The sequence below is a fragment of the Pinus tabuliformis genome, chromosome 1_1 (genome assembly GCF_031772625.1).
Source record: "Pinus tabuliformis cultivar Carrire ecotype Pingquan chromosome 1_1, CPIR1, whole genome shotgun sequence".
NCBI classification, from domain to species: domain Eukaryota; kingdom Viridiplantae; phylum Streptophyta; class Pinopsida; order Pinales; family Pinaceae; genus Pinus; species Pinus tabuliformis.
Genome location: NC_142297.1, coordinates 487,296,928 through 487,314,324, shown reverse-complemented (window position 1 = coordinate 487,314,324; position 17,397 = coordinate 487,296,928).

The window sequence follows — 17,397 nt, the reverse complement described above, 5'->3', positions numbered from 1 at the left end:
GATCTTTTACTATCTGCTCTGGATGATAGAGAATTTGGTATGCCTCCTTGGTGGTGAATGTCCCTTTTGGTGTATATCCCCATCGGATTTTGTCCCTTTGATCTGAGAGCTTGATTTTCCTTAGTTTGAGCTCTTGATCAATCTCTTCAAAGGTTTCCTCTTGCCAGTTGGCTTGCCATGTGTCTGCTGATCTCCATTGTTGATAGCCTTGAAGGGAGTGCTGCTGCCAGAATTGATAAACCTGGTTTGATCACTGTGTTGCATGGTGGCTTGCCATTTGGGTTTGTGGAAGAGAGCAGCAAGTTTGGGGAGCTGCTGCCAGGAGTCTTCCCAAAATCTTGTTGTGGTACCAGAGTGTATTTCCCAAAAACTGTGCGCTTGAATGAAGACATTGTGTTTTCTGGCAGCGTTCCAAATTAAAGAGCCCGGGATGGTGATGTTTATGCGAATGAGCTCCTCCGGGGGCCTTCCTGGGGCATACTTGGCATGCCATATGCGAGCCCAAGGAGAGTGCAGATTGGAGACCCATTTCCACCAGATTCTGGCACCCATAGTGTTGTTGCTATGGAGGGGATCCCTTAAACCAATTACGCCAGCTGACTTCGGTAAGCAGACCTCAATCCATTTGACAAGCGCCCATTTTCTGTTGAGACCTGAGGCACCCCATAAAAAATTTCTTTAGAGATTGCGAATTCTCTTCAGAACCCATTTGGGAGCTGCCAATATGGAGAATAAATACAAGGGCATGGCTTGAAGAACGGATTTGATAAGTATGAGCCTGCTGGCGATATTAAGAGAGTGGAAGGTCCAGGAGGAAAGCCTGGATTCTATCTTGTCAAGGAGAGTTCTCCAGGAGGCATGCTTGATGGCTGAGATTATCAGGGGAGCACCAAGGTATTTCGAGGGAAGCGTAGCTATAGGGTACCCCAAGATCCTGGCTATATTCTTTTGAGAAAGACTGGGAGTATTGAAGAAGAAGAGCTGGGATTTGGCCGCATTGATGGAGGTGCCTGAGGCTTCGGAGAAGAGATTAAGAAGGTCAAGGAGGGCTGAAGCCTCATGAACAGATGGATGGCCAAAGAGCATAGTGTCATCAACAAACTGTTGGTGAGAGAGGGGAGAAAGTCCATGGAGAGAAATGCCCTTTAGAGAGTGAGAGGAGATAGCAGAGTGAAGGAGACGACTGAGACCTTCGGCCATAAGCACAAAGAGGAACGGAGAGAGAGGGTCACCTTGGCGAATACCGCGGGAGGGTCGGAAAGGCGAGGAGGGGGAGCCATTCAGAAGGATGGAATAACTGGGGGAGGTAATCAGATTCATGAGCCAACGCGTCCAGGTAGCGCTGAAGCCAAAAGCTAAAAGCATTTGATTAATGTAGGACCAACTGAGTTTATCGAATGCTTTGGAAAGATCAAGCTTAAGAATCATACCTGGCTTTTTTAGAACCTTGAGCGAATGAATCACTTCATGTGAAAGTATGATGCCATCTAGAATCTGGCACCCTTCAACATACCCTGTCTGCTCTGGAGAGATGAGGAGAGGGAGGAGAGGTTTTAGCCTGTTTGCCATGATTTTTGAGATGAGTTTGTAGATTACGTTACAGAGAGCAATAGGCCTATATTTATCTGGAGTGCTGGAATCTTCCACCTTAGGCACAAGCACTATGAAGGTGGAATTGAGAGAGGGGAGGATCCAGTGCATCGATCTTGCCTCTTCTACAAGTTCCCATACCTCTGTTTTAATGTGCTCCCAAAAGGCGTGGAAAAAATTGGCTGTAAAGCCATCAGGTCCTGGCGCTTTGCCGTCTTTTAATTGGGCTAGCGCATCCTCCACTTCCTGCATTGATATTGGTAGGAGAAAGGTTTTTTTGTGGTCCTCTGTGATGATCTTTGGTATATGCTGCGTAATAGATTGTATTGCCTGTGTTCTGCTACCTGGGGGCTCTTTCAGGATGTCCCAAAAGTACTCTTTGAATTCTTGTTCCATTTCTTCATGCGCTTCCAGTCGTTCTCCTTGCTTATTGTTGATGAAGGCGATGTGATTGTGCATTCTCCTTTGAACTGTGGTTCTGTGAAAGAATTTGGTGTTTTTCTCTCCATCCTTGAGCCATCTGACCCTGGATTTTTGGCGCCACAGCGTTTCTTCTTGCTTCCGTCGAGTTTCAATCTTGGTTAGGAGTGACTTCTCCTGTTGCGCATAGTCTTCAGTTCTGCCCTCATAGATAATGCGTTGTTGCAGAGTGTTCATTTGCTCCTCCAACAACTTCTGATGGTCGAAAATATTTCCAAACTGGGTACGATTCCAGGATTTGATCGCTTGTTTGAGAAATTTTAACTTCTGCTGAAACTGGTACATTTTGGCTCCTTCTGGGGGATTGAAATATTTCCAGGCATCGAGTACCACATCTTTAAAGTTAGGATGTGAAAACCAAAATGCTTCAAAGCGAAATGGTCTATTGCTCCTGACACCCGGTCGCGACCATTGTAATAAGATGGGCCAGTGATCGGAGCCTGCCTGAGGCAAGATGGAGGTGTGAAAGTCTCCCCCCATGTGAATAGCATTGTCCGACATGAGAAATCGGTCCAGTCTAGAAGCAATTTGCTGTGAACCCCGTCTTTTATTGGTCCATGTAAAAATGCCGTTGGATGTCTGAAGGTCCATCAATTGATTCGGTGAATGAAGTCTTTGAGGATGTTACTATCTTCATCCAGTCTCGAGCGTCCGCCAGACTTTTCCTCCATAGAGGTAATGATATTGGAATCACACCCACATATCCAGAAGGGAAAGCATCTGTTAGCGTTGAGTTCAGAAATAGTTTCAAGCAGATCCAGTTTTTTCTGTAATTCTTGCGGAAAATACACATTGGATAGATGACCATGGCTATTTGTTCCAATAAGGTGGAAGGTGGATTGTATGAAGAAATGGGAGGCATGAAAGTCATGAAGGTAGAGTTCTTGAGGATTCCATATGATTGCGAGCCCTCTAGAAGCTCCAAAGGCGTCCACAGAGACTGACCTGCACCCTGGCCAGGCTTTATTTAGTATTTTTTCCAGAACTGTGCTATTGCATTTTGTTTCTTGAAGGTAGATTATAGAAGGCCTATCTTGCTGAATCATTTTTTTGATCATCATGTGTTTTGCAGGGCTATTGAGCCCTCGCACATTCCATGAGACGAGCTTCATGGGGAACTATGGGGAAGAGCTTTGTAGAACTTGGTCAGCTTGGGGAATCTACCAGAATCCACCAACATTTCTCCAAGGATGATAGTCCTCTGCAGATCTGTCTTACGTCCGCGCTTCTTTGTCTCCTTCAAGATTTTTTTCCCATCCCAATGACTGCCTGCCTGAATGCCTAGATATTTGTTCTGTTGTGCTCTGGTTAACACTTCTTCTAGCCTTTCTATCTCACGAGTATGTATATTGTTGTATTCCTTCTGTCTGCATGCTGCTTCCAGCTTAAGTATGTCCAGACCTACCAGATCCACACTTTCTGGTTCCTCCTCTATGGGAATCAGTGTGTTCTGTTCTTCCTCCTTTGAATGATGTTGCATGCTTAGTGCCAAGGCTGCGTCTAACTCCATGTTGGAGGATGGTGGATCTGTTTCTTTGTCTTTAATTGTATTGGATGTGGAGGCGGGGGTGATGATGGCTTTGGAGTTCTGGAGGGGATCTGAAGACTTGGGCGGATGAGGGGGCGCTGAGGGGGCGCTGAGGGGGATGGATCTGCAAGGGGGATTAAGGGGTTGTCCTCCATGCTATATAAGGCAGTTAGGATATCAAAACTATTTCGGGTTGTAGGTTTCTTGAGATTTTCAGGGTCCACAAGGGGTTTCTTAGCATGCCTTCTTCTACTTGGGACTTTTGTAAAACCCTCAGCATCTTTACTTGCCTCCGTGACAGGATTTTTGGACTGCAGATTCAGAGGACAATCCCTAAAGAGATGGCCATGTTCGTGGCACTTCCTACAGCGAAAGGGAATATGCTCGTAGTCTATAGTTTGAACCCATTCATAATCATCATGAAATAAGCTTACCGAGTCAGTCAGAGCTTTGGCTAGATGCATGTGGACACAGATCCTGGCGTATGAGGTGTATCTTCAGCTTTTTGTTTCCTCTGCCACTTTGATGAAGCCCCCTAAGCTGTTGCCGATGTTCTTTAGGGTTTCCTCATTCCAGTATTCCAAGGGAAGAGAGTACATTTGGATCCATACTGGAGCCCAGTTAAAGTCTTCCTTGTCTGGATTGAACCTCTCAACCCAATCACGCAGGTACAGGCCGGCAGAGTTAAAGAAGTACGGGCCACCCTCGAAGATACGCATTTTATCCTCCAGACAGTTGAAAGTAGCGGTGAAGAAGCCTTTAGGTCCAAGGTGCAGGGTAACTTGACCTTTTGGCTTCCACTTGGAGGCAATCCAGCCTTGCAAGGCTTTTTCAGTAGGCCAGAAACCTAGAAACTTGCCTATGAGGGCATGATCCCTCATATATTGAATCTCATTGTTGATGCGCTGACTAGGGAGATCTATTTTGATTCTTTCTGCCATTTTGGGGATGCATGTTGCAGAGGATGCTTTGGGTCTTGCCGTGGAGTTGTTCTGGTCAGAGCCTTTGTCTTTAGCTATAGATGGGCTGGTAACGAAGTCGCCTTCAGCATTTGTGACTTGATCATTTTCCTGCTCTGCCAGCGGTTCAGAACCGGAGCTGGCATTTTCCTCTGCGCTGGTTGACTTGTCAGGATTTGGATTGTAAGGGGGAGAGGGGGCTGTGCCCACCCCTCCGGAGAGCGGCATCATGGTGTCGTCAGTAGAAGCGCCAGCGTCTGGAGAACGAGAGCGCCTTGGGGGAGAAGGCCAGGAGCGCAGAACCCTAGTTGTGCATGTCGGCTCTGAGCGCAGAACCCTAGTTGTGCATGTCGGCTCTGAGCGCAGAACCCTAGCTCAAGCAGTTCAAAGTTTGCAAATATATATATCTATATATATATATATCTCGGGCATGTTAGGTCCCTTTGATGGATTTCATATTGATTTAAAGAAGATTATGGTTTTGTTCAAGTGGCTAACGTTGACTTCTTTGATAAAGTTATAAAATTAAATAAGATTGTTAAACTCTCTATATAAGTTCTCTTCTCATTATTTAGAAATTGTTTTATTCTTAAATGGAATGATAAAAATAATTTCAAATTTTATCTATATTACTAAATAATAGCATTATTAAAAACTAATCTAGTATTAAAATGAAATCTATTTATCAAAATATGTCATAAATTGGAGCAAAACAAGTGAGAACTTTCCACTTTAAAAAAATTCAATGATAATAGTAAATTTTTTTATGTATGGTAAGGAATTATGAACTATTATTAAACATGAATAAACTTCTTAACATATAGAGATCCTTTCAAATCTATTTGAATATGTGATCTCCAAGTAAAAGATCCCCAAAATTTTTCTCTTAGACTATATACATGAACCTTGTAATAGATCTCATAATTTTATAATAGAATGTTGTGTAACATATTGCTAGAAAGTAGAGTTCACAATTTAGAGAAAACAAAAAATTCCAAAATTTAACATAATACTCACCTTGCCTTTAAATCATTCTTAGGCATACCTACCTATGTATCTTAATATAATTGAACCTATAAATACCAAGAAAGTACACCAAGACAATGTCACAAGCCAACCAATGCCATACTTGCAAGTTAATTAATAATCATTCCTTTGGGGCAATGGTTCATTACCATTTAATTATGATCAATCCATACTATGATTTTCATCCTCAAATGATTGAGTTACAAGATCCTTTGCAAGTTATGTTTTTCCAACTCTAGTGGGCCCTAAGAATAGGAATGACCTAATCTATTTTTCAAGTCTTTCAATTCCATCCTGCAATCTTAAAAAACCTTTGGAAACCATTTGAACCACCTCATCTTGTCCAACAATGCTTTCATGCATCATGTCCACCATACTTATCATTCACTCCTTTTCATTTTGTCCAAGTCTTGTAACAAGGATACCAGTCCATCAACTCACAACCTGCATTCATTACATAGTTATATATCCTAATCATTAGGAAGTATAATTATCATTGCTCGCCAACATAAATTATACTAGTCACATTGAATGGAAGATATGTATAGAAACTTCAATTTCAGACATTTAATGTACCTCTTCAATCTGCTAAAATCCCACACTCTTTGTAAGCATAAGCTTTTCTCCCATCCTATCTTCATGTCTTGTAATTGCAACTTATATTTCTTGAGGGGGGGTATATTGAAGATCAGTAACTCATGCCAAATTCATCATACACTTTGATTCTTGCAGAATAAACAGCTTGTGTTTTTACTTCAGTGACTGAATTTCATCTACTCTCTCTTCTTTTTTTTGGTATTTCATTTTCAATGGTTGCAACTTGTCTCTCAAATCATCAAGCTCCTTGTGAACCTATTAGAATTAGAAGAGAAAAGTACTGATATTTTTTACAGCTTATGAAACTAAGGGTTCTCACCGACCAACAATTTTCACACTGTCAAACAGCAATGAAAACTCTTACAAAGTGTAAGGACCAACCCTATATTTTTTTTTTAAATACTAAAAATACAACCACAAGAAAATAGCATTGGGAGCTTAAAAATTATTAAGAATTATATAAAACTTTCCTGAATTTCACTTTATTGAACATATCATCTAATTTACATGTTATTAACTAAAACCATAATGAAGTCATACAAAAGAATATTATAGCAACATAGGTACCATTCACCAGGAGACGAGATTCAAACTTGAATTGCCGCTATTTATCCTCCTTTGTTGTCGGTCGCCTCTGAGTGTGAATTTCGACGTGCTTAATCCGAATGCAATGACCCACCAATTGACCTCCCAGCCTACTCCTTGGGTACTCTCCTTCCCTGTGGACCCCCGAGTTGCAATGGGGTTGTACAATGAAGGAATGTATTAGTTGGTAGAGGAGAGCACTCTTTGGCTCAAGAGTCCCCTCTCTAAAGTCCTCTACCTCACCGAACTCACTATAGCTCATAGTCACTACTCTGACATAGTCCCATCCATCCAATAATAGGGTAAAGAAAAGTATTTTCTCCCATGGCATGCCCCTTCTTTTATAGGAGTCCTCATAGGTGACACTTGGCCTTTCATGCATAATCAATTATTTTTTATAATCCAATAGTTTGATTATTCACCCACCCATGTGTCACTCTCTCATCAACGATCTCCAAAATTATTTATTTAAATTTTCATTTAAAAATAATATTTTTCCTCACCTCAACAAGATTCCTATTTCTTCTCCTAGTTGTCTCTTGATCCCCATTTTTACTCCTTAATTTGTATTCATTACTAAAGTCAATTGATAAGTCAATATTTGATCCCCTATTTACTCCCTAATTTAACTCAAGTTATCTCTTAGATTGATATCCTTATGTTGGTTGTTGCCACATGGAGGTTCTCTAAATTTCTCTAAAACTTAATTTATTAATCTTATTTTAATTCGCCATCCTCTTCTATTAATTAGGTTTAACTATTTTAGGATTAAAATTTATCCTTAAATTTATGTCTCTCTTTCCCTTTTTACCTAATTAAATTACATTATCTACCTAAAATTTTCCAACATGGGAAGGGTAGAGTTTTTAAGGTAAAATATTTTATTTCTTCCTATGATCCCCTTAACCCAAGTTTTATTCTTGATTTAATTACCTCGGTTCTAATAATCATTTACCACTTGATGTGAATTTACATGGTTTTCATATCTTGATTATATTTATTAATTTATTTATTTTTAATGATTCCAAGGGTGCCAAGTTTGGTCGTGCCCTTCAAGAACTTCCTTTGAAGTTCCAAGGGTGTCACGCCTAACAGTTTATTTTTTATGCCAAGGGTGCCAAGTTGGTCATGCCCTTCAAGATATTCCCTTGAAGTTCCAAGGGTTCCATGCCACTTTCCCTTCAAGCATTCAGTGTCTACGAGGGGAAAGTATAGGTGCAACAACAAAGACCACTATCATCTCTTATGTTGTCTGCTATAGTGAGACTAATGGTGTCAGGGATCAAGGAATCTGCCTTGATGCGTGCCCCCTGGTAAAATCCTCATGAGCGACCCAACTTTGGTACCTGCCCTCATGACATTGTGATCTTCAAGGCGAAGGTGTTTCAGCCTTTTCAGTGTTGATTAGTGGTTGTCATTTATGTCAACCCAAGCAACACCAGGGGTTATCCATATCTTGCAAGGGAATTTTTACTTGAAAACTCATATTATTTTGCGTCAAATATCTTCTCGATGGATTATACTCGTCTATATGTTTCCGTTGATATATGGTACACCTCCGAGTTCTTCACAGTTTGAGAGTTATTTGCGTTTGAAGTTAGTAACCCCAGTTAGTGGGCTAAAACTCTATGGGGCTTTGGCATGGCACTCATAATTGGTTATGGTCATTGAATAGTCAATAATTAATAATATTTTTTTTCTCCTAAAATCCCTCCAACGTTCACTTGTTGAGGACCCTCTCAACTCAAGACATTCATATAAATAATGACCCTCATATCCTCCTCTTGTACGGATTTTGAGACTTCAAACAGGTCATCTTGGAATTTTTGCTATAACATTTTTTATCCGAAGCTTCAGAAGCAGAAATTAAAACCCATTTGAGTAGAAATCTTTATGAACCTCGTGACTGAATTTCAGATCTTGGTTCGCTATATTTGCGGAGATATGATCTGAGGATGTTAGGGTTTTTGCAGGCTCCCAAATTCCATGTTAAACAGGTGATGTTGGGAACATCATCATAACTTCTTCTCTGAGCATTGGATTAAAATTTCATAAATATTCACAAAAAGAGGAAGGAATTTAGTTTGTTGAGTAGATTTTTCAGGGTCGAAGGTCGCAATAGTGACACGTGGCACTTCATACAAGCTCACTATATTGAACCATTCTATAATCAGGTCATCGTGGGAGATTGGGAATAACTCTTTCTTGAAAAATCCAATCTTGATCATACCTATGGGGTAGGAAAGAGGACTCAGAGGGCTACCCCAAGACAAAATTGCAGATCCTGGAGATCCGTAATTACATAGATACAACATATTCAATATTGAGCTCCTAGAAGGCAAGAAAAAGCATGCATTCAAGGATCACCGCAGTAAGGACCACACATCAACAGTCAAGGGTAAGTCTCCTACATCAAAGTATGTATGATTAGTGTTTACATTTGAAATATGAGTATCATCTCTGACATATGCATTTGGAGGACAACGTAAGTACATACAAGGTCTCGGTTATATCTCTATGTCTCTATATGTCACAGTTAGTTTTGATACCACATTTTGGATGTCATATTCTTGATACTACACATTTGATGCTACATATTCTTTGTTGAAAATAGCAACAAGAAATGATAAAAATAGAATCCAGAATATTCCAATTTTAATTTGTCCTCGAATTAAAATTGTGAATTAAATTTGAATTTAGTCTCACCAGCTGCTTGGAATTAATTAATTAATTCATTATGGATTAATTAGTTGGAGAAATTCAAGTTAGAAGCCTTTATGCAGTCATGCAAGAGTTATCCCTTAAATTAAGGAGATAAGATTGAGTTATATTTGAGTTGTAATTAGTTAACTCAGTTTACTGAGTTAAGTCCAGTTAAATTAGTTCCAAATTGTTTGAGGAACTAATTGTGAGTTATCAGTCAGTTGATGCATGCATGCACTCAACCAATGTACTCCAGATAACTGAAGATTCCCTCCTCAGAAACTCATGCATGTCTATTTTTAGAAATACCTAGTTGAGCTAAGTGTCAAGGAAAGTGTACTGTCAGTTGCATGTTTTCTCTTATAAAGGAAACTCATGCATGCAGTCAAGGTAAGGTTCGTTGAGGATTACGCAGTTCTGACAATGTGTTAGACCAATGTGTGAGAGCAGTGTTACACTGGATGAAGGAGATCATCCCAAAGGTAACTGCGCAAGGAAATAGGAGCTTGGAGGGAAGAGGAGAAGGCTTGTGAGAAGCTTTGATTGCCTGTGAGCATCCAGGAGGATTGCACTGAGAGCTGGCTAGTTGTGAGAGCTAAGGCTTTGTATAATTTTGATGTATTTCCACCTTGTATAATAATACAGATAGTGGGGTTTTTAGCTGAGGCTTTCCCCTGAGTATTTTTTGTGTTTCATGTGCATTGATTCTTGTTCTTATGGTTATATGTGTTTAGCTTGATCTTGCTCAATTTTAAGCTTCCGCAAAGCAAATTGATAGTAGAAGTAGATTATAGTATTTTGCTTTGGTATATTGCACAGTCAGATTTTCTACAGAAATCTTAGAGGTAGATTTGTAGAGAATTTGTACAATTTCTACATGGTATCAAAGCTAGATTTATCTGAGCTGGATTTGTAGAAATTTCTACATGGTATCAGAGCGAGGTTTATCGGAGTTGTGAACAATATACAGAGAAGAGAATTTGAAGTTTGAAGTTCGAGGTTGCATTTGCAAATCGAATTATTATCATACTTCAACGTTGGCCAATGGTGTTCTATGGCTTGAGACTCAAGTATGCCTTGGAAGGTAGCTCAAATTACATGGCATGCAAAGATCGCATGGAGGTTGTATTAGAAGACAATGGCTTGAAGGATTTCATTGATCAAGAAATCCCAAAGCTAGCTTCAGCTAATGCACAAGAGTTGGCTGATTGGAAGAAGTGTGTGGCGAAGGCGAGACGGATCATCCTTGAGGGAGTTCGAGACCATATTGTCTCGAGTCTCCATGGGAAGGATACTCCATATTCAATGTGGAAGACATTGAAGGACCTCTACCAAAACAGTGGCGACCAGAGGAAATTGGCGCTCAAGGATAAGCTTCGAAGAATCAAGATGGAGAACGACGATACTATTTCCACATATCTGAACAAGCTCACCACCTGTAGAGATGAGCTTAGAAGTGTGGGAATAACTACTACCAATGATGATATGGTGAACCTCGCTCTCCTTGGCCTTCCAAAGAGTTGGAATAGCTACCAGGACTTTGTGAATGGAAGGGAGAAACTGCCAGATTGGGAACGACTGTGGTCGGATCTCATACAGGAGGAGCACTCGAGATGGTTCTTCATCCAAGGATGATGATGAAGAAAAATTTTCCTTAGAAAGTAAGGCAAGGAAAGGGAAGGGGAAGGCGTCCCATTCTGAATCGAATTCTTCTCATGGAGGGAAGAAGGGTGACAAGTCTAAAGTGAGATGCTTTAATTGTCACGAGATGGGACATTATGCGACTAATTGACCATCGAAGAAGTCTAAGAAGGGACCCTCGGAAGGATCGGAAGGTGAGGCATTAGCCTCTCAGTTCAAAATGGACTTTACCATCATCGCATGCATGGTGTCATCGATGATGGGTTGTGGTTGGTATCTTGACAGTGGAGCCTCATTCCACATGACCGGCGATAAAATTTTATTCATTACCTTGGAGGAGAAAGACCTCAAGATGCGCATAGATATGGGTGACGATGAAAGGTTTAGTGTTTCAAGAGTGGGCACGGTTGCTTTTCATAGGGAGCATGGAAATTCTATCACCTTGACAGATGTGAAGTATGTGCCTGGACTGAAGAATAACTTGGTATCGATCGCAATGTTGGAGGACAAAGGCTACGATGTTGTCTTCAGTAAAGGAAAGGCATTCCTTAGACACATCACCACGAGATAGGTGAAACAAATCGGTTCACGAGTTAAGAACCTGTATGCTCTTGAGGTTCATGATGCATGCAAAACCTTGAGGAACAAGGAAAATGTTAGAGACTTGGCGGTTGAGAGGGAGAGTAAATTACCTCTCAACATGCAGTCCCAGAAGAAGTCTCAGACAATTGTGGAGGAACCACAATTGGAGAAGTGGGCAGAGGGATCACATGCAACCATACCTCCAAGTGTGAGGTGGGGCAATGTGAAGTGATAGTCTCATGAAGGCTGAAATTGGGCAGGGTCCATTGAGAGGTTTTATCTCATGGATCGTACCTTGCTACGGGAGCCCAAAGTACATGGTAGCAGTAGGAATCAGTGGGATTGATGTAGTCATAGATCAAAGTGACAGAGGCTAGAGCAGTCAGATACTGAAGAGCGCAGAGAAGGATTGACAACAGTGCAGAAAGGCTGAGTCAGCAGAAGCGTAGAGTTTTCAGTTGACAGAGGCAATAGCAGTCAGAGACTTTGATGGCAGATGCATCATACTGATTCAGGTTGGATGTTTTTTGTTTCTGAAGTTGCTGGAGCAACAACACTAGAGAGAAGTGTTGCATGCAAAACATTCCAAAGGTTCATTCCAATTTTAATTTTTCCTTGAATTAAAATTATGAATTAAATTCGAATTTAGTCTCACCAGCTGCTTGGAAATAATTAATTAATTCATTGTGGATTAATTAGTTGGAGAAATTCAAGTTAGAAGTCTTTCTGCAGTCATGCAAGAGTTATCCCTTAAATTAAGGAGATTATTCCTTAATTAAGGAGATAAGATTGAGTTATATTTGAGTTGTAATTAGTTAACTTAGTTTACTGAGTTAAGTCTAGTTAAATTAGTTCCAAACTGTTTGAGGAACTAATTGTGAGTTATCAGTCAGTTGATGCATGCATGCACTCAACCAGTGTACTCCAGATAATTGAAGATTCCCTCATCAGAAACTCATGCATGTCTATTTTGAGAAAGACCCAGTTGAGCTAAATGTCAAGGACAGTGTACTATCAGTTTCATGTTTTCTCCTATAAAGAAACTCATGCATGCAGTCAAGGTAAGGTTCCTTGACGATTCCATATCGAGCTCCTAGAAGGCAAGAAAAAACATGCATTCAAGGATCACTGCAGTAAGGACCACACATCAACAGTCAAGGGTAAGTCTCCTGCATAAAGGTATGTATGATTAGTGCTTACATTTAAAATATGAGTATCATATCTGACATGTGTTTTTTCAGGACAACATAAATACATACAAGGTCTCGGTTATATCTCTATGTCTCTATATGTCACAGTTAGTTTTCATACCACATTTTGGATGTCTTATTCTTGATACTACACATTTGATGCTACATATTTTTGATGCTACACCAAGTTTGCTAAATCTATATGATGTTGTAAGTTCATGTTACTTGTTTTGTCATAGTTGATAGAATGATCTTTGTTGTTGTACTTAGAACTTGGCCCATCAAAAGTCTAGGGTCTGTCATCAGTTTTTATTGTATATATCTTTAGGTCAGTTTTGGATATGGTCTTGCATAGAGTCCAGGCTTATATTATCAAGAATGGGAGTCTTTGTCTACTGATTCAACAAGTCAACAACAAAAGTGACAAGCATACTTTAGGTACACATTGTAATTTTAATTTGTATTTACTCATTATTATGAACTTACATGTGTTTTGCAAGCAGAGGTAAGTTGAAGGGTATTTTATTTTGTTTTGGGTTTGGTTTCACCGAGAAAATTTTGCATAGATTCAAGCCCATCATCAAGCAAGAATTCAAGAGCTGAAGTATCAAATCAAAGGAAGCATTGCAGCACAACATCATTTGAAGACATGAAAACCATTTGCATATTGTGAAGAAGTATCAAGGCGAAGAGTCATCTGTAAAAGAGTCATGATTGTAGAGTTGTAAAAGAGTCATCATTGTAAAGATTGTAAAAGAGTCATCATTGTAAAGATTGTAAAAGTGTCATTTTCCCTAGAGTCAAAGAGGCGGTGTTGGGAGGTATAGGAGTCACTGTTGGGATGATGTCATGGTTGAGTTGCAGGTCATAGAGTGATTGGGTAATTGGTCAAGTACAAGAAAATCATTGTAATATCATTGTAACGTGGATCATTGTCCCTGGTATGGGAGTCCACACTTTTGTATTTACTTTTGTCTTTATAGGGTGGCAGGGAGGTGCTAGGCAGGTGCATGAAGTCGCCTACAGGTTGGATCCTGTGAACACTTCAAGGTAGTAGGTTGGTCTAGGGTGTTGTGGCATCCATTTAGTTGATTACTGAAGAAACCAGGGCGTTGGGGCGTCCTTCCAGTGGGAGCTAGAGAAGAATGATTTATTAGAATTATAGGAAGTTGTTGCTTTCATTTCAGTTGGGGCTGAAGATTAAATAATTTATTAGAAAAGCGTTTGGTTGTTTTTGACTCGGAGGGGGTTTTCCACCTAAAATTCTTGTGTCTATTGTGTTCTTTTATTTACTGTTATTACTGCATAAACATCAATAATAATTGAAGATTAACTAATGCTCTGAAAAATATTTTAAAGTGCTAATTACTAAGGAATATTGATTCACCCCCCCTCTTAGTATTTCCAACATCTAGCACAAGTCACAGCAGGAGTCTAGTGGGTGAGATCATGGACACTGCCCCACCTCTCCCATGAAATTCCATCCAATTGTACAACCCCATCACCCATATGTGAGCCATTCGGCGAAGCAACTAATTTATGCCTGCAACCACTAACATATCATCATAATATAGATAAACATATATAGAAAGTTTCAAGATTGACTTAGAATTTCAAAGACAAAATATAAATTTTCATCAAACCAGGTGTCGTCAACTCGTCATATGTGAGTGCCTCTGGTGGTTTCCTTTCGTACTCAATAATCATCAGTAACAAGGTTTCTCGTTGTTAGTCATTGTCATAATAGCGTCATCAACATCACCTAGTCATTTGTATCATTGTTCATTGTGAACTAGAACTAATGCAAGTAGGTAACATAGGGGACACATCCATCATGATTATCATCATCATAACATCAATGGAACATACATATCCATCAAAGCTATCAACATCGTAACATCAATAGAAAACATACCTATCCATCAAAGATATCATCATCATGATATTAATAGAGAGCATACATATCCTTTACTGTCATCATCATCATAAATTCAATAGAGACCAAACATAGCCATTTATGCTACAGTCATCATAATATCAATAGAGAACATGCATAACCATTAATGTTGCAATCATCATAATACCAATAGATAACATACATAACCATTAATGCCATCTTATGTTGGAAATACTAAGAGGAGGGTGAATCAATATTTCTTTTCAATTGTTATTTTTAATAGTTAAATTATTTATATTTAGAACAGAAAATGAGCAATAGGAATAAATTATTTTATTAATATAATCTTTACAATAAATCAGGTACAATATAAATAAGGCTCCAATCTATTTCCAAGCACCAACTTGGTCATTTGTGAGGCTCCAACCTCTAGGGCTCCAACCCTATCTTCTCAAGGCACCAACCTTGTGTTTAGGAGCACCAACTCCAAGGACACCAATCCTTCCAATTTTGAGGCACCAACCCCAAGGGCTCCGGCCCTATAGTTTTGCTTTGTCAATAAATGTTTTGATTGTATTACACTGATCTCAAAATATTCTTCACTGTGTTCTGTCAATCTACAGCTTCACTGCTACATCAATGACAACCTGTCTTCATATGAAGGAGTCTTCACAATTCTTCATATTGCCCACATAGAGTCTGCAAAGTTACCTTATGATGATTTCAAATAGCCATCATGATCTCCAATAATGTCTCCAAGATCTGTGTTGCGGTAACTGTTTCGAGAGTGACTGCTTCTTATTATCGCAATATCTTACTTCCAAGAAACAAACTCACAATCACTTCAATGTTGGTGCTATCTACTGCTCCCTTCAAACAATGACAGATGAAACTTTATTTCCTTTCACAGAACTGTTCTTCAAAATTTTGTTTTGTACTTCTTCCATCAATAAATTTATCACAGGTCTGAGCCTTTTTAAAGATTAACCCAATCAATAGAATGTTTTTACCTTCATCTTCCGCTGGCCCTTCGACTTCCTCTACGCTCACTCGACCTTCGGCTTTCTTTCTACCGTTCGCTCGACCTTTAGCTTCCTTTCTTATGATAATTCACATTCATGAGTTGTGAACTTTCCTTCTTCTCCACATGGAGGTCCCATATGCCACGTCATCACCTTTAATCCCACAATCACAATTTCATAGAAAATCGGAGGTTTTACAAGTGTGCACATGCTCTGTCTTCCAATGGAGCGGATGCGATAGTCAATGAACTGTTTTTAATGAATCCATCGGGTCCACAACTCTATCACAATCGACAGTTTGCGGGACTTCGACTGGCACATGGATTAAAAATAGCCTTAACTCCCACAATTGATCGTGATCTAATGGTTGACTATGAGATCGACAGCTAGGATTGAGTGCGGGACTTCAACCATGATCAAGGAAGTTCGTACTTTCCTACCCCCGCTTTTCTGATAGATGTTTCTCCTGTGACTTCTCTTCACTCTTCCTCTCTTCCGATAGTTTTCTTCTTTACTCCTCTATTATCGATGTTGCTCTTTGTTCTTTTGATAACACTTACCCTTGGGAAAATGCGATAACTTGCTTCTCTTGCTCCGATGACTTGTTTCTTTGATGGATTTCAATAAACTCTTCATCTTACTCTTTGGCTTCTTGTTCTTGTTTCTTTACTGGATCTACTGCGTCATTCGTTGTTCAATTGTTGTTCAATTGCTATTCAATTGATGTTCAATTTCTAATCAATTGACCTCCTGCATCATTTGTTATTCAATTGTTGTTCAATTGCTATTCAATTGACCTCCTGCATCATTTTTTGTTCAATTGACCTCTTGTTGTTCAATCCACTTGGGTCCTCCATCTCACCAAATCATCATATATCAAACTTTCGTCACTATGAGCATTATGATCAATGAGCATCAATGGGCAATCATGTATCAAAGAATTTTCCATCACAAACACTACTATATTGACATCAATGGCAACCTAGATTAACAATCTCCCCCTTTGTCATTGATGGAAATATTATTGTTCTCTCCCCCTTTGAAATCAATGGCAAAGGAGTGCACAAGGACTCCCCCTGTCAAACTACTCCCCTTGTCATGCAACATCTTTATGAATCAACTTAACGTGATGCTAGAGAAATAACCCCCATCTTTTGGCGAAGATATTCAAATGCTTCTCGAGGAAGAGGTTTTGTGAAAATATCAGCTATCTGCTCCTTAGTATTGATATATTCCAAGATGATGTTTCGTTCAGCTACTTTTTCGCGAAGGAAATGATACTTGATTGGTATATGTTTGGTCTTTGAGTGCATCGCTGGATTTTTGCTGAGACTGATAGCACTTGTGTTATCACAATAGATGGTGATTGGTTGATTTGTACCTATGTTGACATCTTTTAGAGCTTCCTTCATCCATATTATTTGAGTACAACAATCTGCAATGGCTATATACTCGACTTCAGCTATAAATAGTGATATGGATGTTTGTTTTTTGCTAAGCCAAGATACTAGACAATCTCCCAAGAAGAATGCATTTCCACTAGTACTTTTTCGATCATCGACACTTCCGGCCCAATCAGCATCAGTGTATGCAGTCA